The 25,680-nt window shown below is 45.9% G+C and overlaps 1 protein-coding gene across 9 annotated transcripts in view; it reads right to left on the reverse strand.

Annotated features, from left to right (window-relative positions):
- Nucleotides 1-25,680, reverse strand: part of BCKDK (branched chain keto acid dehydrogenase kinase) — a 247,806-nt gene that overhangs the window by 139,827 nt on the left and 82,299 nt on the right. Inside the window, exons 1-2 of one of the 9 annotated variants that reach the window (XM_069244200.1) lie at nt 13,735-13,849; nt 8,118-8,222 (exon numbers count right to left, since the gene is read on the reverse strand). The exons of 4 other annotated variants lie outside the window; for them this stretch is intronic. The gene's annotated coding sequence lies outside the window, so the exon portion shown is untranslated. Of the gene's footprint in view, nt 1-8,117; nt 8,223-13,112; nt 13,137-13,734; nt 13,881-14,301; nt 14,429-25,680 lie in introns of those variants that run through there. 4 more of the 9 variants (XM_069244201.1, XM_069244206.1, XM_069244199.1 and 1 more) reach the window with 4 other exon arrangements.

Raw genomic sequence — 25,680 nt, forward strand, 5'->3', positions numbered from 1 at the left:
GAATTCACGATGTTTATGAAGAATTTTCAAACTTATATTTTGTTGCCTGTAGAAGTGGTAGACCTTATTCCTGCATATCTCATGATCAAATGCATGAGCAGTGTAACAAAGGTATAAAATCAGATGGCGGGACAGGTGGTATTCTTGATAATCCTAGTTCATTGACAAAATGGATGGTGTCTGGACAAGTAAGTGCGAACTTACTGGGACAATTCGATGAAGAGATGGAATTCAGTGAAACTAAAATAACTGTGTTCACCATGAAGACATCTCTTGCAACACGTGATTTGTAAATGATATTAAAGAACTTACACAAGTGTTTTCGCATGATAACAAAAAATCCTTATGCCTGTGGTATTGGCAAAAACATTTTGAATATTGTATCCAACTTAATCATGAGTGATATTGCAAATAAATCTGTGTGCAATGCTGATGACGTGGGGAGAACGCAATATGTAACGTTTGTTAAAGAACGCCTGGTACACTGTGACAAATCTATTTTTGAACCTATTCCTAAAAACAAGCTATATTTATTTCATAGGGTAGTCCCAAAATCAGTGAACCACAAAGTATCCATCTTATGAAGTGACTGCTCACTTTTCACTAAACTGTATATTGCGTGCCAAGATAGAGAAGGAGATTTAAAGGAATTTTTTGACCATGAGAATCTTGATTATCCCGCATCACTTTCTGAGGGAGGATTGCTAAGAAAGGGGATAAAGTCTGACATCATATCTTGTATGGAAAAGCTTAATGCTGCTGTGGATAACATGAATAACATTCCAAACACTGCAAGTTGTGTTATTATGGATGGACTGGCAATAATCCATCTCTTAAAACCCGACAACATACGCAATTTTCAGGACTACAGCACTTATATATTCCAGCCCTATGTAATGAACAGACTTAACAAATCGAAACTAGTAGACATAGTATTTGATCGTTATATAGAGGGGTTTCTGAAAAAGGAAGAAAAAAATGGGTGAGGTTTTGGTCCATGCTATTGTGTAAAGGGTTCAACAAAGATACCAAAAACCTGGGAGACTTTTCTACAAAATGAAGACAACAAAAAATTATTTGATCCAATTATTTGCTTCTAACTTTGAGTTTGAGATACCAAAGGGTAAAACTGAAGTACTGACCAAACATGATAATGTGGTGAATATTCCCGAAAATTGAATGTATGTGAACTCTGACCATGTTATCAAGAAGAAGCTGATACCAGAATACTATTATATGCAAAACAGGCTAGTGAAAGTAGCCATAAGTCTAACTCTACGTGCTGTTGATTCTGATGCAGCAGTTATTGGTCTTTATACATCTGGCAGCTTAAATCTTTCAAGCCTGTGGACTGATTTTGGTACTGGGAAACATCAAAGGCTACTGTCTATCCATGAGTATGCTAATAAACTTGACACAAGTGTTTGTGATGCTATTTTATTATTCCATGCATTTACAGGTTGCTACACTATCTGAATTTGCAGGTCATGCCAAGAAAACAGGTTTGAAAACTTGACAAAATGTTCTGGCTGTCACAGAAACATGTATTGAGCTCTCTCATTGCCCACCAGATATTTCAAATAACACTTTGTCAGCTTCAGCAATTTGTAATTAGATTATACAATAAGAACATTAAAATAGATTCTATTGAGGAGTGTCAAAGAGTGGTGGTGACCAAACTTAATCGCTCTCTAGAAAATGTGCCACCACGTGAGGCTGCTCTTTTACAGCACAGCAAGAGAGCTATTTTCCAAGCAGGTTATATGTGGTCTCAGTGGTGGCATGTGTATCCTGATGAACCTGATCCAGCTTAGTGGGGGTGGAGTGGGAAGATTCTGGATATGGACCTTTGTGGTCACTTTTGCCTGATACTTCAAAATACTGCAAGGAACTTGTTAGGTGTGGATGTTAAACATTGTGTACCCGCGCTTGTGAATGTAAACAATTGTCCTTTCCTTGTACTCGTCTTTATTTGTGATGGACAATCCAATCAAAAGGACATGTTTTAGATGACTGACCAAACTTTAATCTTTAAAAAACTATTGACTAAAATAATAATAAACATTAATAACAATATCATTTGTAGCTTCATTCTTTTTCAATAAAAAAAATGTTTTAATGTTTAAATGTTACAAAATCAGTTTTAATATTATAAGAAAATATAGCAAAAATATGCAGGGTGTCACTTAAAATGTTGTAATAGACTTTTGATATACAGTTGTATATGGGGCCCAAATACCCCTGAAATAGTAACAACATAAACTAGATATTGTCAAGTCCTTCATCAAAACTATTGTCCCATCCCTGCACAAAAATTGTAGCTATATTTATGCCATGGTAGTAAAAATAAATGTGGGCCAATAACTGCAGGAAAGTCCCCTTTTTGACATGGTCACCACCACTCTTTGCACGGTATTTGATGCAATTTTGAACGCAAGTGCACTGGGTGTCTGCTAAACTGGTCCCCAGTGCAATTGTTCCCAGATTGGCAATACCTTTGGTCCTCCTTGTAAGCCCCCAGTAAATGGTTCCCCTGGTACCCAGGGCCTAAGTACCAAAGAGTGTCCACAAAGGGTTGCAGCATGTATTGTGCCACCCTCAGGGACCCATTATCTAGCACGTGCAGTCTGCAATTGCAGGCCGAGTGTCTCAGTGCAGCTAAACGTGAAAACATGACATGGCACACAGCTGTGTGCCATGTCCCCTAACACTGCATGCAATATATCTAAGTCACCCCTACAGCAGGTCTTACAGCCCTAAGGCCAGGTGCATTATATCACGAGAGGACACATCTGTATGAGCAAATATGCCCCAGCTATGTCTTTGTCGATTCTTAGACCTAGTGAGCGAACAGGGAAGCCATTTTAAGTACATGTGCTGGACGCTGGTAATACGAGTTCCCCAGCTACACGATGGCTTCACCAAAAACAGAGATGTTTGGTATAAAACATCTCGTAGTAATAAACCCTCACTGATGCCAGTGATGGATTAATTAATACATGCACCCAGAGGGCACCTCAGAGATGCCACCTGAAAACCTACCATCTACCCGTGTGAGGGCAAGTCCTAGTTTTAGCCAGTCTGCCACCACCAGACACTAGGTTGATCTCATAGTCTGAGGGCCTATGCTCTTGGGAGGTAAATCACAAAGCCTGCCCTGGGAGAGGCATTTTACACAACCCATCCAACCGGATAACCTGTAAATATGCATTCCAAAGCAGGGGGATTCAGAGGGGTCCACCACTCCTGGTATGCAAATCTTTCTTCACTAACAGAAGAGATGCAGAACCCTGCCTCAAGGCCCATTTGGCACCTACACAGGCAGGAAATTTAGTATTCAGGGAGGTGTGCCCACTCCTCGGGTCTGTCCCACCTCTAAGGTGCACTGCCTGATGTGGGCACAACTTTTAAAAATCTGCCATCTGGGTGTTGGCAGATTTAGGAACTCTGGGACACGGTTATGCTCACTCCTCACAGGAAGTGGTCATATAGGGCGTGTAGTGATCCCAGGGGTAAGTAGCCCACTGGCTACTACCCTATGCTCCCCAAAACGCCCCTAAATTCAATATTTAGGGGAGCCCCTGGCACCAGGGAAGCGGATTCCTGCTGACCTATGAAGAAGGAGGACACCCAAAAGCCAGAAAAGCGAAGCCCAAGGAAGACGCACCTGACTTGGCACTGGCCCTGTCAGCCTGTCTGCTGTTCCCACTGATTTGCACCAAAGTCGACTTGTCCTGCAAGCTGCTATGCCTCCAAAAGCTTGGGAGGACAGCAGGCAACAAAGATCGAGGAGCTCCCGTAGTGCAGCAGAGCTGCTTCCCTGCATCTTGCAGGCACTGCACGACAGCTGTGAGGGCTCTGGACCACAGAAAACCTTACACCGGCAAGCACCACAGCACCCGTGCCACACCTTCCGAGTCGAAGTTGACCAAATGGGCAAGTGTGCTTCCCCAACCCTCCAGAGACGAAGTCCACCTTGGACTTGCCTGCTGTGGACCCTCTAACGTCACCTGCAGCCTCTGCATGCAGTCCCCATCAACGGTGAGTGCTCCGGTGAAGAAAAACCCGATGCCTCAGGAGACCTCTGCACCCGTCACCTGTGGAAAAGAGGACTGAAGGTGTCCCCTCGTAACCGGACATCTCAAGATTGGAATCCACTTGCTGGTTCCTCCCAACTGGATCCCCAGTTCTCACCTCCAGCATCTTTTCGACCAGACCGATCCCCATAGAGTAACATTGGGCAACCAACACCATACTACACCTCTCCACCTATCTACCCATCTACCCGGTGTGACCTGCTGGGGTGGGCCTGACCCTTGCCCAATACTTATTCAAAGCCCAGGAGACTGGCCTTGTAAGTCACTGTACTGCACCTGTTTGTGGTATTTGTTTTCCCCTTCATAGGATCAAATTACAGCTTCCAGAAATTGCACTGTTGACTTTTCAAAACTGTGAAGTATTTTCTTGCAAAACGTACGTACCTGATCGCATTGATTCTGGTGCCAAAACATACATATATATATATATATATATATATATATATATATATATATATATATATATAAAAAGATACTTGCTATTTTTGTAAATTGGTGTGGATCTCCTTATTGAGTCATGCGTCTCATTTACAGACTGTGTGTGTGTTTGCAGATGTCTAACACTCCTCTCTGATAAGCCTAAGGCTGCTCGACCACACTACCCCCTAAAAGAGCACCTTCGGATTGCTAGAGCAAGCCCCTGTCCACTAGTAAGGGAACCCCTCTAGACTCTTTATATATATATCAAAATGAGATATATTGTCTGAAGAGCTGGCTTCCTACAATAACATTTTATCTTAAGCAACTGCAGTGATACAGGCACATTTAATTATATTGTGCTAAGATCAAATTTGAGTTTTTTACCACAGGGGTAGAAAACTGACTAGGACAAAAGTTTTACTGACTCATATTCTATGTAACAATTGCTTTACAGAGAGCAAAAAATGTCTCCTAATTGCAACTGTGCTATGCAATTCTACCATGCTGCACAAATGTAACCTGTTGCATCCTGCCTGGTTTTCATAAAATATATTTTGTTAAAGCAAGTACACTTGATAAAATAATATGGCATAATCCATATGTGCAGCGTATAATATGCTATTTATCATCATTGTGATGGAGTGAGTCCTGGCCTCTCCCCATACGCAACAAATGTGATAAATAGGATAAAACATTATTAATATATATATATATATATATATATATATATATATGTTTTTTTTTTTTTTTTTTTTTCTCATAACAGTGAGACAAAACCTTGCATATCTACCAGGTCTCCAACATTAGCAAGCTTGCTATGGCTGAATAAACCCAAAAATCTAAATAAAGGGAAAAAACTTCACCCACAGTCTAAATGTTTTGAACAACTTAATAAGAGGAGTGCATCCGAAACTTCTTCTGGAAGAACAGAAAACCATTCACACTCCATAAACTGCCAGAACAAACAATGGTGCTCAGGGACCGTTCAATTCACATCTAACAATGTAACTTAAAATACAAAATAATAAACAGGAATAAAACAAATACTGGTTCACATGTCAGTCAACTTGGGCACGGAGCACAATTCACCAATAACAAAAAACACAACAGCCGCTTCCACAAGAAGAGGCCATGGGCTCCAAACACAGCCTGTGTGTACACACAAATCATATTCTACCTACGTGTGGTGACAGACTGCCTGCTTGTAGTCTCAAACTACATAAACCCTGTGTGGGTGTACAAAAAACAGCCTGTGACTGGGAACAAAGCACAGGCTACATACTTGTGGCCACAACCTGCCTGTGTCCACTCGCTACCCTTACACAGCCTTGTTCAGTGCCAAACCACAGCATAATCTGTGAGTAAAAGATAACCACAAGTAAATAACCCGGGAGAAATCACAAACCACAACATAGCCTTGTGTGGGCACAAACAACGAAAAGTCTGACCGGAGGCATAAACCCCGAAAAGGCACGTGAGTGGGTCCAAACCACAACACAGACTTCGGTGTGCGCAGAACACAGGCTGTGTGCTTCAGCACTAAGGACCGCACAGCCTTACTTACCAAGTCAATGTGTCCTCCCAGGGTTAAAAAAACATAATAATAATAATAAAAGGAGAGCCGCAGATGTCGCGGGTGGGGCGCAGCCGCAGTCACGGAGGTTCTCGCAAGAACTCAGGTAAAGTACTGAAAATAGCGCCCGGGTGACCTTCAGAATTCACCACGCACGCAGTGTGCCCTTGGCTCGCCCAGCTCAAGAACTAGATAACGGAAAAGTTCAGTTAAGGTTTGGAACCTAAAACAGGAAAACACTGAGGCCCGAAGCTGCACGTGTGGAGTAAATCAGTTTCCGCCTACTGCAGAAGCCTGTAAAATACGTGTCCGCCAGGGATAGCTCTGCTGTCCCTGGCCTGATTATCTAATGATCTGTAATCCAAGGGATGCCTCAGACGTCTAAAATCTCAGCATCAGAAAACCGTGCAAGCTAAAAATAGCTCTGCTGTTGAGGCCTAATCCTTCCAGAACCGTGTAACCATGGGTGCCATGTTCACAAAATTACTGATAAGGCCTAGGTCAGGTAAACCAATTTTCAATGCGAGCTGGAAAGAAACGAATGCTGTGTTGGAATGCAAGAGTTTATGCTAGCGAAATGCACGCAATCCGAGCTGTTTAAAGGTTGTACAATGCTCTAACGGTCATTGTCGAATCTCTGATCCCGTCCCTTGTGCTCTCTACGCCTTCTGCTCACTAAATGCCAACTCTGTACAGTTATCGCCTTCTCTACCCTTACTGCGCGCACGCACACACACACACTGCCCTTTGTGCATTGGGGCTTATCCACTTGTGAAATGTCTGCAGTTTGATCAGTTTTAAGATGAAATAATGATGTTCATTTAATTGTCAAATATGTGCTGGCCCCTCTGTGCTCCCTCGGGGAACAGTAACAATGGTAAATACTCCGGGGATTAACGGATGTGCTGAAGAGTTGTGTAGCGAGGTAAGTGGGTTACCCTTTTTAACACAGCGATATTTTTGTTACTTGCAGTTCATAAATTATAATCCTTCTGATGTAGCACAGTGAGCTGCGAAGGGCATGTGACTCCTCCACATTGTAACCCAGGTTACCCCTCACTCTCGTGTAACACACCCTGAACATCAATGTGTACACTTGTGTGATTTATTGACGATGTATAATGAACACGTGTGGTGTAAAGTGCTCGGGCATCCTGCAAGGGGATGGGTAGAGCTGTAAAGCAAATAAAACACAACAATGGTATTTAAATTATTTGTGTAATGCACAAAACCATTCACATGAATGGTGCATGCACATCTCTTATATGCAGGGACTGAACGAAGTCAGAACCACGCCTCTCTTATGTACTTGTGTGATAATAACAAGCTGTGTGCCTTTGTTTCATCTCCACCGCATTTGCACTTAGGTGTGAGATAGCTCCCAGAAAGAAAACCTGAACAAATCACACCGGGACCACTACAGTATTTTTCAAAGGGTGTCCACCCTGTGACAATAGTGGGTGAACGGCATCTCCCTGCCTGCGCCCCCTACTTGTGCCCTGCTCCGTGTAGTTTCTGCTCACACACTGCCCCTCGGCTCCCTGCCACACTCGACACGTAAACCCTCATTACGAGTGGCATTTTAATTCCAATAGGACTGCTAAAAGCAGTGACCTAGAGCATCGGAATTGCACGCAAACTAGACGACAGATTGAAATATAGCGTTGATTTTCAGGAGTACACCTATAATTCTTTTTGAAGTGGGCAAAACAATTCTTCGGCCTACGCAATCGACGAGAGGTGCCAGTTTTTCTAATCTAATTGCAGAGCAAATATGGTCTATTAAAATGCCCAAATATACTCTGCAGGAGAAAGGGAGAGAAGGCGGGATTTCGAGTGTTTTATGGAGCGTCTGGTTCTCCTTCGCAACAAAACATGGAGCGGGCACACCCACACAAATGGGAAGCACTGCCCACGTAAAAGGCCACTCGCTATTTTGCTGTTTGCACACTGCGTTATACCTTATTTTTTTTCATCCTCTGGGTTGAATCGCGTAAGCGAAATTTCACTGATTTGCGACCACTTACCAAAGAATGAAACGCCATAGCCAAGCCGGACTCATTCGTGTTGTGTCACTGAAGGTGCACTACTGCTGCCGCTGCCTTCCAATCTCGCCTGTTCGTGAAGCTTCACTATGCGGAAGTTAAATCAAATGGCATTACCAAAGCACGTTTTGATGAATGACGCGAATGAAACAGTAGATAACAAAGAGATTAAGGTTTATATTAGGTTTTACACGTAAAACAAGAAGTGACGGTATTCAAAATAAACTAGAACGCTTTGGAAGATTTCAAATGTTGCTTCCGACTGATTTTACATCGTACGTGCTTGTTTAGGGCTTAGGTTGGTGGGATTGTGAGCCCCTAGCTCCAATGTGAATAGCAAGTACAAAATCCATAACTGAACATGCTGGCAAATGAAAAGCGTCGATTGGCTGAAGTGGTCACATGTGACAATGGGCCATAGAGTAAGTATTAACTAACAAAAGAAAACTCAAGGCTTCTTTTGTGATTTTAGGCATTCGTTCTTAGAAGCAATCAAGTGTTAGTCAAAGAAGTGCTGAGATTGCAGTTAAACGCAGGTTAGCTTTCCAGTGGGCACGCATTCACACTCCTCTGAAAAGAAAACAAAGATGCCCTTCAGGGGGTGGGAGTTCTACAATATGGCAGCACCCGTGACACTCCGCCCCCTCCCCGGGGTCGCTTTGTATCAGGCAAGAATAAGACCTCAGTGCTGGAACCTGACTTCGCGTGGAGCCGGGGATCTGGTCTCAAGGTGAAGCCCTCCAGCGGAAATACGAGGCCGGAGCCCGGGTGCCGCCGAGACATTGGCGCTCGTGCGTGGAGCGCTGTGCGGTATTTTACCTCAGCTTGAGACTGGGACCCATGGTGGCGGAAGAGCGAGGCATGGGGTACGAGTAGGCATGCTGAGGCACAATCAGGGTAATGTATCTGTGTAGAGAGATGAATAGCTCTGCTGTCTGACGGCAGCCTATAACATCGGTTTAACCTTACCTTAAGGCAGAGGTCTTCAAACTGGCGGGCGGGCCCCCCTAGGGGGGCCTCAAGTGATCCCGGGGGGGGGGGGGCAGACTCTGGCCAAAATAAATAATATACAGATAACAGGCCTTTGTTTTGAGCAGAAGCATGTTATTGCAGTTTAAACAAGGTAACAGTACTTAACTGCAATGTTTAAATAGGTTTAGACATATTTAAACATTGCCATGTTTATAAAATATTTGTGAAAAATTCTGAGGTGGGGCCCAATGATTTTTATTTTTCAACTGGGGGGCGCGGCATTAAAAAGTTTGGAGACCACTGCCTTAAGGGTAGTTTTGGTGTACCATGAAGACATACTCCCTTCTTGTACTAAAAAGAGGTGTGCTAGGAGGCTGTTACTACGACCAAGATCTCCGCATGTGAACATTTGCTCAAACTGTGCAAACGCCACGCGGACCTTCGCAAGAATTAACACAAATCAATGACACTACAAATACACCACAAAATAGGGAGTGCATACATTGTGACCTCCTGGCTTGTCATTTTCCCGGTCACTTCTCCACACAATAACAACCTCTACCAGAGCAGCGCCTTGGGAAAGAATACAGAATCTGCAGAGCACAACGAAGCCTGTTGGCTTCCAAAGGACCATCTTTAAATCTACATGATTCGTTAAACTCTTATTTTAACTTAGCTGTGTTAAAAAAAAAACAAAAAAAAAGACTACTAATTTGCACGATTCCAACAAGCAATATTTAAACCTACTTTTTTAAATAAAAAGAATTTACACCTTCATGTTTTGCAGACTACGTGGTAGTGTATTACTGTAAAGTACTGGAGCAGTCATGTAGAATTTCACAGCCTGAGGAGGCTACAAAGCGATTTTTAAAATCGTCAAGGGCGCCAGGGCACCATTCTAGAGACCCGTGGCTGGAAGGGTGTTGGGTGTAGTATGTTTTATGTACAAGATGTAGGTAATACTGCTAGCCCCCCCCCCGCCCCAGACCTGCGCGAAACATGGCCGTATGCATTACAGGGCAGGAAGTGTTGCTAAGAGTTCGAGAATGGACGCTTTCACGCACACCTACTTGCCAACTGGTGATCATAGGCCGCATCTTGCATTTAAGGTGATCAAAAAAGCAAGGTAATTAATACTTTCAAAAATGGATGGGGGATTGTTGGTACTTTTACTTCAAGCAGGCATTCACTTTAAAATGATGCTGTCTGGGCACAAAAGGAGGTTATGCTAATTCAAGTATTTCTGAATATTTATGAATGATGGTAAAGTCAATACTTTGCCCAGCCTTGACCACAACGATCTAGTTTGAAGATAAGTGCATAGTTTTAGTGAAAGAAGAGTTGACCAGTTCCATGGATTGCTTGGTGAACTCCACACATTATTTTAACAGTTACTGTTCTAGCTACTGGCAGCCATTGCAGGAAAATAATCCATTTGTGATATGGGTCCACACTGGTGATACATAAGCTGTCTGTAGACATATTAGATTCTTTACGATTTCTTCAATATCAACAAAGTGCTTTGGGAAAGAGACCATGGCCATAGTCAAGGTAGAACAGTACCAATGCAATGGTAGTTTGGACCTTTTGCAGCAACACTATGCATGGAAAAACTCGTACACCCCATTGAAAGGCAGCTGTGTTTGGCTACTTGATTTGTTTGTGTTAAAGGGTACTTTGGAGTCCATGATAATCCGCAAGTTCCATGCTTCAGCTGACTATGGTGGCAGGGATTCTACTTTCTGTGGCAAGGTGGCTGAAGGATGGCGAGTTGCCCTATTGCCAAACGTAAAAATCTCAGTTTCTGAGTTGTTGAGCTTAGGAAGTTGCCAAACATACAATGGTCAACTGCTTGAATACTGTTCAACAAAGAATACAAGTCGAAGTTGCGTGAATTTTAAGCAATATTGTAACTGAAGTTTTAAAAGCATAATTATTGTGCTCAAAATTAAATAGAATATGAGATCAAGTACAATTGATGTGGTTGGGCACACCATAGGATTAGTGGGAGTCAAAGCAGTTGACCCCTCCTAAAGCTGCATGTACCCCCATCCAGCTAATTCCCTCACCATCGCTCTAGAATTCTTTGGGAAACCAACTGCTCTGTCCGGCTGTGATCGCCAAACAGGGAAAGGAACTTTTGTTTGGGCTGAAATCAAATCCCATTCAGCAGGTGAATGAGTGCTGGTTGGAAAAAAAACAGTTCAGCAAGGGGCCGAGGTCTGGCAGGGTTCCAAAGGTACACACCTATAAAGGAACACATGGTGCCTTCTCATCTGATGCATCATGTGTTTTTTGTTGGAAAGCAGAACTGAGCAAGTGGAAGCCACAACCTAGGGACAACTTCACCTGAATAATCCCAAATTGCTGTGGTTAACCTGGATTTTGAATATCCAGCTAACCTGCACTAAAATCTGCACATAGTGTTCACCTTCTTAGTCCAGGAAATCTGCACAACTGGTGTAGATAAAGGATAAAGAATCCTTGGCAGTCTCAGATCTAAGAGTACAGACATTTCACCAAAAGAATAAACACTACTGCTGCTGAAAGACCCAGCAGAGAAATTCTCTGGTGCAGAGCGAACCTCCTATGTCTAGCCAGAGACCGAGGTATGTGCTAACACTTTGCCATGAGACCCAGTAGAGAAACGTTCTGGTGTACAGAGAACCTCCCATGTCTGTGCTAACACCTGGCCACGAGGTGGTCACAGGCCCGTACCATCCTGAGATTGGAAGTCCGTGTCCTGCTCATCGCAATACGAGTTCTCCTTCGGGGGCATGTTTGAAGCTGCATGCTTTGCCCAGTCACTTCAGCGAGAACCACCTCTCTTGCAGCCAGAGCTGGTGTGAGCCTGTGCTACTCCCTGTATTGCTGCTAACGCACAGACAACCAATGAACGTGTGAAGCCTGTGGGCATCACTTCTGCAATAACTGATCATGAGAGGTCAGCTGGCACCGTTCATCTGCCTTCAAAAACCGTAAGCCATGCGGCGATGTAAGATAACTCCACCTTTTCCTAAGGAGTCTCTCCAATGCAAAAAGAAGGTAATTCCTCGAAAGGACCAGAAACATAGTTTATATGGGGGGGGGGGGGGGGGGGGGAGTGGAAACACCGTTGATGTTTTTGTCCCAGTTGACCCGTGTGTGTGCGACCATTCTCAGGACTGTTTTGGCTAAAGGAGTTATACATACACCTCTAATAGCGAAAGTGCAGATTGGAATGGTTAAACTCAATCAACGGAATTATATATTTGCGAATTGGATAAAAACCATAACTTTATTGACTTACCCCGAATTAAGCTCTAAAGATTTAAGTAGGCATAGAGCATGATAGCAAGGTCTCGTGTACAGCAGCATTAGCTTTTAGCGTAAAGTTATGGTTACGTCCAATTCACAAATACAGGATATTGTTGAGTTCAACCATTATAATCGGCCCTTCAACCTCAAGCCCCCAGTTGCACAGCACTAGGGGGACCAGACGTCCTGGATTTCTCACGCTTTTGTTAATTTTAAATCAATTTCCCGGTTTTGGGGACAATGATCAGGTCAACCTGCAATTCAGAGGTGAGAGGTATGCTCTCCTTTCACATTACCTCCAGAGTCTTAAACAGTTAAAGAAGTAATTTCTGCCCGTCTACTGCCTGCTCGTGGGTGCGTACACACAGACATACACACATTTACAGGAAAAGCCAGATACTAAAGGCTTTAGTCCTACTGTTATGTCTAACCTGTCCCGGTTTTATCTTTTCAAAATGTGGTCGCCCTACACAGCACCCTATTCTACGTCGATGTACAGCAAGCACTCTCTGCTGTTAACTGCAAAACGGTATCTACCGCTGCTGATCGGTCCGCATGGGAGACCGCCTTCTTGTGGGAACAGCTGGCTGTAGGTGAACTGATCTGTGCCCGGGCTTTTAGTGTGCCTGTGTACCCGTACACTGCATCTGACCTCAAGCATTGTACAAAAATCTAATCTGTTGGCATCGTCAGTTTGTAGTCACTCACCGTCAGCATCTTGGCCACTTGGGGTCGTTTGCTACATGGTCTACGTTGAGGAATGCAGCAGACAATAGCGCTGCAGCTGTACCAGTTTAAGTCCGTGAACGCCGTGAGCTGAAGCAACGAATGTCACACCAAACAGATTATTATAATTTGATTTACGAGAAGACGTGAAGATCTCAAGCCATTAACGAAATGCTCCTCTACGGCACGTGCCATCACACGGGAAGCAGAGACCTTCAGGAGGGGCAATGCTGCTTGGCCTCGCTATCATCTAATGACTCTGTTCTATGAAACATCAGCTCGCCAATAATTAACTCTTTGAAGGACTGCTGGTAAGCACTACAAACCAAGCCTGACCTTCCAGGGGGGTGCACAAACTTTTGAACCCCTTATTCATCAGCTCATCCACCATTATGACCTTCACACAGAACGGCTTAGCAGGTACACCAACCCGCTGAGCTGCAATAGTTGAACCGCACCCATAAACCTCCAGGTACACACACGTTTATGCAGCAGCAGCAAGAACCCCCAGTGGCCTTACTGCCTTCAAATGTCGGCCACATCATCCGGTCCCTGGCACCGGCTTACTTCACGGATTTGGGGCCGGGTGCCCAGCTCAACCTACCTGAAGTTGCATCGATAATGCACATGTTCATCGTACCGGCTGCGCCGCCACCACCGTCCCCTTACAGGTTACGTTCAGAAACGCCCCGCCCACACCTTCCGTGCCAGGACAAAATTCAAGCGGAACGCTGGGAGTTGTGGTCTTAGAGGAAACGGGGAAACGATTGAGAAACGGGAAGAGATCCCAATCAAATCACGTAGGGGGTGAATTCGCCTCACGTGTTTAAGCCACGCGTTTCTGGTTAAATCCTTACAAGACAGACCACTGGGTTAATGCAATGATGAGTCAATATGATCGGTAAATCACTAACTAAACAAGTTAATTTGGGGGTTAATGCACCTTTTTCAGACGCTCCTGAGCAATTTGGAAATCGCAGAGTTCAATACCAGTAAGTTATGTGCGGGTGGCATGCATCCGAATGAGGAAACGGGACGTGGGCGGTTCTATGTGTGGCTGAGTCGCTTAGAGGTCACGCGGTTGAAATCCAGTAAATTAATATAGGGGTCATGCCAATGTTGCAGAAACAGGTTTGTAAAAAGCGCGCAAAATGGAAAATTAGTTTTATACCGAAGTGAAATCAACGATTCTCCATAACCACAACGACGTCCCTTTTCCTAATTTCCTTCCATCGTAAACTGTTCACTTTGCGTTTGGAGGAAGGTTGAATGGCCACTTGTAGAGAGAAAACTAGGACAGCATAAATGGTTCCTGCAGGGGGGGCTGGCTATCTAGTCTTCACTTCGCCGCCCTCTGGCTGTAAGCCGAGACTCGTTCACTTCCAGGAACATCCTCCCGCTTGGGCCCCCGGGTTCAGGCGGAGGCGCGCACAAAACCAGGCGAGTACATTATGGCGCAAGACTCGAGTTATGCAAGGTTCAGGGAACGTGTGGAATACATACATACCACAGGCCCGATTCAGACGGACGACTCTTGATTTTGGAAGCAAAAAATGGTTGTATTTTGGCTGTCTTCCAATTACATTCTCCCGATTATATATTTTTAAAACCTCCCATTTTGCTCTTCTAAAATGTTGGCATGTACGGGAATAAGACAGTAATGTCCACCATTTACTGTGTCAAAGAGTCAAACGGAGCATTTAATTGGAAGCCTACCGCTCGCTAGGGTATTCAAAGCCATATCTTTCAGATGCCTTAATCGAATTATCTCAATGGTAGCAAAACGAAACTAAAATACCCAGACGACATTAGGCTAGGTGGTCAAAAGTTTATGACTAAGAATAATTCGTAACGACCTAGGGAGAGATGCTCAGCCTGTGTAGGAAAGGGTTTTTAGGGTCGAGCCTGCGTTACATGCACTCGCGCATGCGTATCGCAGCGAGACGCTTTTGTATTTCGAAAAGGGCTCGGAGCCCTGTCAACTTCACGTCAGTGTTTTTTATTGGTTTGTGGGCTTGCCTAATAAAATCTGCTTGCTTTCATTAGTCGAAGGCAAGCATACGTCATGCCTTTTCCGGTGGCTAGCCCTCCTCGAGCGCAGCGACCAAGTACAGAAAACATGCGAGGCTCTGCTGTTTTCCATCTGGCTCGTGGACTTCTTTTTCTCTAATTTACAAGCGCGATCTCGCTTGGCAGAATTCGAGCGTTTTACATAGTTAATTTCACTTTTTCAGGCTGTGTACATAAATGCACTTTTGCGCGATAGGTGAAAAGTCAGGTAAGGAGTTTACAACGCGATCAGCTCTAACATGAGCAAACGCAAGACCCGTTGCATTGTAAATGCTTGTTTTGGTTGAGGGGGGAGGGTACCTACCTTCCTCAAGCAACAACCACAATCCCAGTCAGTTTGTACCACAAACGTTATTAAATTAACCTGTGTTTATCCCTCTGGTAGCTAGAGATGGATGAGTGGAGAAATTAACAGGCTGAGCTAGAGCTCAGATCGTAGAGCCCGTGCACGAGCCGAGACTTAGAAACATTTGCTATGTTAATCATACAACAAACAAACATCACACAAAATATGATTGTCTCTTTAAAATGTAAGAAGGTGTATTTCTTAACCGGTTCTGTGCCTTGGACGAGATGATCTCGTCCAAGGCTACAGTTCCCCTGTGCCTTGGACGAGATCATCTCGTTCATGGCACAGGGGAACTTAGGGGCGCGCTAGCGCGCCCCCCGTGCATCCCCCTCCCCCCCCCCCCAAGTCGGGGATGGAAGGGGAAGACCTTCCCCTTCCACCCCCGACCCCCCGCCACCCCCCCCTGTGACGTCAGCGCGCGCTGATGTGTCACAGGGGCCTCCCTAGTCGCGCTGGAAGCTCTGCTTCCAGCGCGATTGAAAAAGAAATGCAAAAGCATTTCTCTTTCAATCACTGGGAGGCCCGGAGGGGCTTCAAAGGGAAGGAAAAGTATTGCCTTACCTTTGAAGTCCCTCCAAGGGTTTCAAAAGCCGGATTGCTTGCAATCCGGCTTTTGAAACCCCACTAGACACCAGGGATTTTTTTTTTTTTAATTGAAACTGACAAAAGGGAGCGACCCCCTTGGGCAAGGGTCGCTCCCAGGGGGGGCATTTTTTTGAGAAGGCAAACCTCTAGGCACCAGGGACCATTTTTTTTTTTTTTTTTTTTTTATGTTTCATTTTTTTTTTTTTTGGTGGGGAGCGACCCCTTAGGCAAGGGTCGCTCCCCTTGGGGGAAAATTATATTTTGGCCATTTCTGCCCCCCTTGGGGGCAGATTGGCCTATTTTGATGAGGCCAATCTGCCCCCAAGGGGGGTAGAAACCACTAGACACCAGGGATTTTTTTTTTTTTTATTGTTATTGACAAAAGGGAGCGACCCCTTGGGCAAGGGTCGCTCCCGGGGGGGGGGGGCATATTTTCGGGAAGGCCTTTTCTGCCCCAGGGGGGGCAGAAACCTCTAGGCACCAGGGACCATTTTTTTTTATGTTTCAATGAGGCCAATCTGCCCCCAAGGGGGGGTAGAAACCACTAGACACCAGGGAGTTTTTTCTTTGCGTGAATTTCACGCAAAGGGAGCGACCCCTTAGGCAAGGGTCGCTCCCTGGGGGGGAGGGCAATTTATTTTAGGCCATTTCTGCCCCCCCTGGGGGCAGATACCTCTAGGCGCCAGGGCACATTTTTTTTTTGTGTTTTTTTTTTTTTGTTGTTTCTTTTTTGTTGTTTCTTTTTTTTTTTTTAGAGATGGGGAGCGACCCATCAGGCAAGGGTCGCTCCCCTGGGGGGCAAATTGTATTTAGACCATTTCTGCCCCCCCTGGGGGCAGATTGGCCAATTTTAGGTCAATCTGCCCCCAAGGGGGCAGAAACCACTAGGCACCGGGGTTTTGTTTTTTGGCGCCAATGTCACGCAGGGGGAGGGACCCCGTAGGCAAGGGTCGCTCCCAGGGGGGGGGGGTGGGGGTTGAGGGGGCAAATTTATTTTAGGCCATTTCTGCCCCCACGGGGGCAGATCGGCCTAATATTAGGCCGATCTGCCCCCGGGGGAGGGGGGGCAGAAACCTCTAGGCGCCAGGGCACATTTTTTTGTTTTTGTTTGTTTGTTTTTTTAGAGATGGGGAGCGTCCCATCAGGCAAGGGTCGCTCCCCTTGGGGGGCAAATTGTATTTAGGCCATTTCTGCCCCCCCCCGGGGGCAGATTGGCCGATTTTAGGTCAATCTGCCCCCAAGGGGACAGAAACCACTAGGCACCTGGGATTTGTTTTTTGGCGCCAATGTCACGCAGGGGGAGCGACCCCATAGGCAAGGGTCGCTCCCGGGGGGGGGGGGGGGGGTTGGGGGGAGAGAAATTTATCTTAGGCCATTACTGCCCCCCCCCTGGGGGCAGATCGGCCTATTATTAGGGCGATCTGCCCCCGGGGGGGGGGGGGCAGAAACCTCTAGGCGGCAGGGCAAATTTTGTTTTGTGTTTTTTTTTATTTTTTATTTAGAGATGGGGAGTGACCCATCAGGCAAGGGTCGCTCCCCAGGAGGGCAAATTGTATTTAGACCATTTCTGCCCCCCTGGGGGCAGATTGGCAGAGTTTAGGTCAATCTGCCCCCAAGGGGGCAGAAACCACTAGGCACCGGGGATTTGTTTTTTGGCGCCAATGTCACGCAGGGGGAGCGACCCCGTAGGCAAGGGTCGCTCCCGGCGGGGGAGGGTGGGGGTTGGGGGGGCAAATTTATTTTAGGGCATTTCTGCCCCCCCCCTGGGGCCGGCTGAGCTACAGGCCAAACACCACAGGTAGGCACCTTGCAAAAAACACCTCTGTTTTCTGTGAAAAAATATGTTGTGTCCACGTTGCGTTTTGGGCCATTTCCTTTTGTGGGCGCTAGGCCTACCCACAGAAGTGAGGTACCATTTTTATCGAGAGACTTAGGGGAACGCTGGGTGGAAGGAAATTTGTGGCTCCTCTCAGATTCCAGAACTTTCTGTCACCGAAATGAGAGGAAAAAGTGTTTTTTGGGCCAAATTTTGATGTTTGCAAAGGATTCTGGGTAACATAACCTGGTCAGAGCCCCGCAAGTCACCCCATCTTGGATTCCCCTGGGTTTCTAGTTTTCAAAAATGCACTGGTTTGCTAGGTTTCCTCAGGTGCCGGCTGAGCTACAGGCCAAAATCCACAGGTAGGCACTGCTTTTTATAAAAAAATGTGATGTGTCCACGTTGTGTTTTGGGCCCTTTCCTTTCGTGGGCGCTAGTCCTACCCACACAAGTGAGGTATCATTTTTATCGGGAGACTTGGGGAAACGCTGGGTGGAAGGAAATTTGTGGCTCCTCTCAGATTCCAGAACTTTTTGCCACAGAAATGTGAGTAACGTGTTTTTTTAGCCAAATTTTGAGGTTTGCAAAGGATTCTGGGTAACAGAACCTGGTCCGAGCCCCGCAAGTCACCCCATCTTGGATTCCCCATGGTCTCTAGTTTTCAGAAATGCACAGGTTTGGTAGGTTTCCCTAGGTGCCGGCTGAGCTAGAGGCTAAAATCTACAGGTAGGCACTTCGCAAAAAACACCTCTGTTTTCTTCCAAAAATTTGGATGTGTCCACGTTGGGCTTTGGGGCGTTTCCTGTCGCGGGCGCTAGGCCTACCCACACAAGTGAGGTATCATTTTTATCGGGAGACTTGGGGGAACGCTGGGTGGAAGGAAATTTGTGGCTCCTCTCAGATTCCAGAACTTTCTGCCACAGAAATGTGAGGAACATGTGTTTTTTTAGCCACATTTTGAGGTTTGCAAAGGATTCTGGGTAACAGAACCTGGTCCGAGCCCCGCAAGTCACCCCTCCTTAGATTCCCCTAGGTCTCTAGTTTTCAGAAATGCACAGGTTCGGTAGGTTTCCCTAGGTGCTGGCTGAGCTAAAGGCCAAAATCTACAGGTAGGCACTTCGCAAAAAACACCTCTGTTTTCTTCCAAAAATGTGGATGTGTCCACGTTGCACTTTGGGGTGTTTCCTGTCGCGGGCGCTAGGCCTACCCACACAAGTGAGGTATCATTTTTATCGGGAGACTTGGGGGAACGCTGGGTGGAAGGAAATTTGTGGCTCCTCTCAGATTCCAGAACTTTCTGCCAAAGAAATGTTAGGAACATGTGTTTTTTTAGCCAAATTTTGAGGTTTGCAAAGGATTTTGGTAGGTTTCCCTAGGTGCCGGCTGAGCTAGAGGCCAAAATCTACAGGTAGGCACTTCGCAAAAAACACCTCGGTTTTCTTCCAAAAATGTGGATGTGTCCACGTTGCGCTTTGGGGTGTTTCCTGTCACGGGCGCTAGGCCTACCCACACAAGTGAGGTATCTTTTTTATCAGGAGACTTGGGGGAACATAGATTAGCAAAACAAGTGTTATTGCCCCTTGTCTTTCTCTACATTTTTTCCTTCCAAATATAGGAGAGTGTGTAAAAAAGACATCTATTTGAGAAATGCCCTGTAATTCACATGCTAGTTTGGTCACCCCGGAATTCAGATATGTGCAAATAACCACTGCTCCTCAACACCTTATCTTGTGCCCTTTTTGGAAATACAAAGGTTTTCTTGATAGCAATTTTTTACTCTTTATATTTCAGCAAATGAATTGCTGTATACCCAGTATAGAATGAAAACGCACGTCAGGGTGCAGCTCATTTATTGGCTCTGGGTTCCTTGGGTTCTTGATGAACCTACAAGCCCTATATATCCCCGCAACCAGAGGAGTCCAGCAGACGTAACGGTATATTGCTTTCGATAATCTGACATTGCAGGGAAAAGTTACAGAATAAAACGTAGAGAAACATTTATGTTTTTTTCACCTCAATTTCAATATTTTTATTTTTCAGTTGTTATTTTCTGTAGGAAACCCTTGTAGGATCTACACTAATGACCCCTTGCTGAATTCAGAATTTTGTCTACTTTTCAGAAATGTTTAGGTTTCTGGGATCCAGCATTGGTTTCAAGCCCATTTCTGTCACTGACTGGAAGGAGGCTGAAAGCACAAAAAACTGCAAAAATGGGGTATGTCCCAGTAAAATGCCAAAATTGTGTTGAAAAATTGGGTTTTCTGATTCAAGTCTGCCTGTTCCTGAAAGCTGGGAAGCTGCTGAGTTTAGCACCGCAAACCCTTTGTTGATGCCATTTTCAGGGGAAAAACCACAAGCCTTCTTCTGCAGCCACTTTTTCCAATTTTTTTGAAAAAAACGAAATTTCCACTGTGTTTTGGCCAATTTCTTGGCCTCCTTCAAGGGAACCCACAAAGTCTGGGTACCTCTAGAATTCCTAGGATGTTGGAAAAAAAGGACGCAAATTTGGCTTGGTTAGCTTATGTGGACAAAAAGTTATGAGGGCCTAAGCGCGAACTGCCCCAAATAGGCAAAAAAAGGCCTGGCACAGGAGGGGGAAAAGGCCTGGCAGCGAAGGGGTTAAACACGTGGAAGCCTTGACCTTAATAGGGCGCAATAAAGCACTGTACTGAGAAGTACTTATTGAAAGTGATAGTTTTGTAGAACTGGTAGTCTGAACTCGTTTTTAAACATGCATTCATAGCCGATAATGAAGAACAAGCACTGACTAAGCTAAAAGGTCTCACCTATGCAAGAGCTATTTTCTTTGCCAGCGTGTCTGCTGTTCAGCACAGTTAAAGGTTAGCGGCATGGAGAAAAGTGGCATAGTGTCAGAGTGGAATGGTGAAGAGTGAAGTAGATTGGAGGGGCAGAAAGTGTCATGTATCAGAGTGGCATAGTGTGGAGTCGCAGAGAGTGGCATACACTGGAGTGGCATAGTAGAATGGAGTGGTGTAGAGTGCTGCAGTGCAGTGGTATTGAATTCAGCGTTATTGAATTCAGCAATGGTGTGGAGTAGCTCAGTACAGCTTGGAGCAGTGCAAAGTGGAGTGGCAGAGAGTGGACTGTGGTGGAGCAGCACAGAGTAGAGTGGAGCAGAGTGAAAGAGTGGCACAGAGCTTAGTGGCGCAGAGTGCAGTGACGCGCAGAACAGAGGTGAGCAGAGTGGTGGAGAGCGCAGTAAAGAGCTGAGTTAAGTGGCATCGAGTGGTGCACGGTATAGTAGCTTAGAGTAGTGAAGAGTAGAGTATAGTGCAGTGGAGCAGCGTGACGTAGAGTAGAGCTGCGCAGAGTAGAGTGCAGTGGTGTAGCGTGCCGTTCTGGAGTGTGCAGTGGCGTCAAGTAAATTGTTTCAGAGTATAGTGAAGTGGCTAAGAGTGGAGTAGTGCAGGGTAGAGTGCAGTTGCGTAGAGTGGCATAGAGTGCAATGGCGTAGAGTAAAGTGGTGTAGAGTGCAGTGGCAGAGTGTAGTGGTGAAGAGTAGAGTGGCATACACTGGACTGGTGGAGAGTGCAGGGCATAGAGTTGACTGTTACAGCGTAAAGAGCATTGGTGTAAAGTGTACTGGCATTGAGTGCAGTGACATTAAATTCAGCGTTATTGAATTCAACGGAGTGGCAGAGTGGAGTGGTGCAGCGCAGAGTGGTGTGGCACAGTGCAGACTGGAGTGGCTTAGATTGGAGTAGTGCAGAGTGGAGTGGATCAGCACAGAGTAGAGTGGAGCGGCACAGAGTGGAGTGGCGCGCAGAACAGAGACAAGCAGAGCTTAGTGGCACAGAGCATGGTGTAGAGTTGAGTGGCATAGATGCTGCGCCGTAGAGTGGTGCAGAGAGTGGTGAAGATTACAATATAGTGCCACACAGTCCAACAGAGTGGAGTAGAGTGTTGCAGAGTAGAGTGCAGTGGAGAAAAGTAGATTAGATTGTAATACATTGGTCTGGTGCAGAGCGTAGAGTTGAGTGTTACAGAGTAAAGCACGCTGACGTAAAGTGTACTGGCAGAGTGCTGTGGCACAGAGTGCAGTGTTGCAGAGTGTCGTAGATTACAGCAGCATAGAGTGTAGTTGTGTACAGTAGACTGGTATGGTGTACACTGAAGTGCTGTAGAGTGCAGTGGTGAAAAGTGCAGTTGTGTAGAGTAGCGTGGTACAGGGTAGAGGCGCAGCATGAAGTGGCGTAGAGTGGAGTTGTGCAAAGTAGAGTGCAGTGATGTGGAGTGGTGCAGAGTGGAGTACTCATGGTGTGTTAGGACACTGCCTTTACAGACAACACATTTTCAATTTAAATGACCAATACATTCGTACAGACACACAGTTTTACTAAAAACTATACAGTGCACAAACGAAAATGCGTGGAAATTGCACCACATAGTTTAATGATTCGTTTTGATCATACTAAAGTGTTATTTTCAAACATGCTTCAGAAACAACAAAAGTGTGCTTCATTTGTGCCTTCATAATTCTGATATATTCTGAAATATATTTTATTTAAGTGTTGTATGCTAGAAAAAATTCTTTCCTACCCCTACAATCTAGCAAGATTGTTACATAAATCCTCTCATTTTGCAGTTAGAGAAAGAAAAGCAAAGAAGTGCCCGCGAAAGACAGTGCCTGGGATTTGACCTCTGTCTTTGAATGCACAGCAAATGTGAGGAGATTAGAGGAAGATTTACATACCTATTTACAGAAAGGAAGGACTCGCAAGGATAATGTAAATAAGGTTTTGGTGGGGGAAGGACTGAGCTCAAGATGGCCAGCCTAAAACAAAGTCAGCAAAGGGAAAACATGAAAATGTGAGTTACAAACCACAAAGCTAGTGGGAAGCAACTGACAATGCATTCTACCTGTCTGGTAGGCTGCGACCTAAGGGGAAAAAAAAAAAGTTTTGGTGAAATAAATTGCGTGGCCGAGGCAAATATTTTAAGTGGTGAAGCCCAGACAGAGTAGAACTTTTTAGGTGCAGAACACAATATAATGTGACTGAAGTGGCGCCTTAATTGCGGGTTATCAGGCATGGCTTCCTCACCTTAGACCACGATTTTCAGGGTGCACGAAGATAGATAAGGTACAAGAAAGCAGAGGGCAGCAGGATGAGAGGAGACGTGGCACAGAGACAAGAGACGCACTACACATGTGTACGCAGGGAAGCGGGGGGACACAGAGCGGAGCGCTCTCCGCGTTCTCCACACTGCACCGCTACCGCACCACGTTCTCCACACCGCACCACTACAGTATCACTGAATGCATGCAGGTGATCGGAGGCTCTCCTGAGACTTCCCTGGTCGGCCCCCAGCTCTGGGCGTGGTGTGGCACGGCCTTTGAAGCCTGTTTGCAGCCTGATTGTAGTGAGGGAGATGGGGAGCAGAGCAGTTGCGAGGTGAGGTGTGGTGCAGACCTATGAGCCTTTGTACCCTGCAGGTGCGTGGCGTGGCACTGCTTTGGAGCACCAAGATATTGAGCGACCAGGGAGGCTGCAGGCTGAAGACCCGCTGGAGGATCATCCACAGATTGCTGGCGGCTGAGGTGAAGTAAGGTGGTGGTGGCTGACTGAGTTTGCCCTTGGGGCAAGGAAGTACGTGGTACCCCAATGGGAGGTTTACTAGAGATACTGGAGGCCCCCTTAACGCCACCCCCACCTTCCACTCCCTTGACACACCACTGCTAGGAGCTGTGTCAGGAACTATGCGGCTGGTGTACTCTCCCTCCACCTTGGTCTAGAATCAGAGGATCCACTGGGGATCTAATGAGGGTCTACTGAGACTTACCGAGTCAGCAAGACAACAAAAAGTAAAACCCAAGATTTAGACGGTCAATCAATCGGCGTAGTGTGGCTGTGGCATTAGAGCCAGAGCCCTAGGGTTGAGCTGGAGAGAGGCGGAAGTGGCCGGACTAGGGTCGGTGCGGTTTGCTTCACTCTGTGCGCTCCCCCTCTGCCGCCGCCACCTGGACTGGGGGCAAGAAGCAAGAAGCCGCATAGCACATCGCATACTGTGACCACCCCAGTCAATGTGATCGTTGAAGTATAGCCCAAGCCCTGCCAGTACGCTGCTAATTGACAACAAATCTGACGATAAACTAACTGGTTTCTGGCTTCTGGCTGAAAGCAACAGAGAATGACACTGAAAAACAAACAGAGTCTCAATGCAAGACAAACTGTGCCTAGATGCTCAATGAAAGTATTTAGTAGACTAGTTATGATGCACCCCAAGGTAAAATGACTCAGGTGTAAAGCCCCAGGTGCAGGAGGACTGTCAATGCCTCTTTTCCCCCAGGGCCCCTATGGACCTATGTTCGCAGGACCTGTGCCCTCTCCTGTTGTACCTCCCACGTATAATTCTGGCTCGTGCTAGTAGCAAGATAAGTAGTAGGGCAGACGGTAGACTCCCCCAATAAGCTAATAACTAGCTTCTACCAGAAGGTGGACAAGGCATCATTGCCACAACAGACCGACGAGAAGACCAACGTAAAGCTGAAGGAGATGGAGAAGGAGGGGTCTAGGGTTCAGGGGGGTGACCTGGAGAAAAATGATAACGTTAATGACCATGGCAATGGGGTTGATGAGAATGGAGAGCCCGATGAATGCTTGGCAAGAGACAGTGAGAAAAGAGCTGCCGGAAGAATTGCCGAAGGCACTGAACTCATTCTGGCTGGATCTCTAGGGTTCATGCCAGTGGATGAGGAGGCAAAGGTGGTTGAGGAGCAAATTTGTGTTCTATGCTGAAGAGACAACTTAGTGTACCGGGTCACCGAGGCTGAGGTGTAGGTCTCGAGTATATCAGAGAGGAGAGGACTGTGGTGGCATATATTAGACCCCCCCCATGTGACCGCTCTCCATGCAATTTGTAGCCATCAAGCAATGGATTTGCTGATTGGAGCAACCAGAGTGATGGCAACACAAGAGGGAAAAGTGGCTACCTAAGAGAAAGCTCACTGATGTTCCTGGACTTTACGCTTCCCGACATACCGCGTAGCTTAGCGCCAACTGAGAATGCAAAAGGACCAGGCGAACCACCTAATGCTCGGCTGGGTTTGGTGATAGTTCGGCGGTGGCCGCCCCTGATTTTAAGTTCATCAACAATAGTTCCTCCCCTAGTGGGGGATTCTGCTCTATTGATTCTATATATCAGCAACTCTCTCCCTACCTGCGCCAAAGGACTAATTCTGTACCTATAGAGTCCCCACAAGGGTTTATAATCTCAGAAGCTATGATTATATAAAAAAAATATTCTATAATTGATTCTTGCATTATTGGAGAAATTTCTTGGGGGGGAATCAGAGCATATAGAGTCATTGTTAACTGTGATATTACAGACTTTAGTCCCGGGTGGAAGAAGGTGCGAACCAGGACTTTTTCCACAAGTCTTCTCAGTATGCTACACATAGCCAATCTAATCTCCCCCAACCCTCACGGAGCACTGTGCAGACGCAAACTGTAGATCACAATACTGTCCAAACCGGGAGTATATCACAGAGCAGTGGGCCTATGCCTATGGCTAAGGAAAAAAAGGGAAAAGGGAAAAAGAGCTATACTGTTTCCAGTGTATTCCCTCAAATGGCTATTCTCTAATCCTAAGGAAGATGCAGACAGAGTGCCAACTTTAACCACAAATTCTAAAAATGCACCAAGGGGGGAGAATACGGATACCAACAACCCAGCCGTCCTTGCACCTGATATTGCTTGCTGCCAGGC

The sequence above is a fragment of the Pleurodeles waltl genome, chromosome 7 (assembly GCF_031143425.1).
Source record: "Pleurodeles waltl isolate 20211129_DDA chromosome 7, aPleWal1.hap1.20221129, whole genome shotgun sequence".
Taxonomy (NCBI): domain Eukaryota; kingdom Metazoa; phylum Chordata; class Amphibia; order Caudata; family Salamandridae; genus Pleurodeles; species Pleurodeles waltl.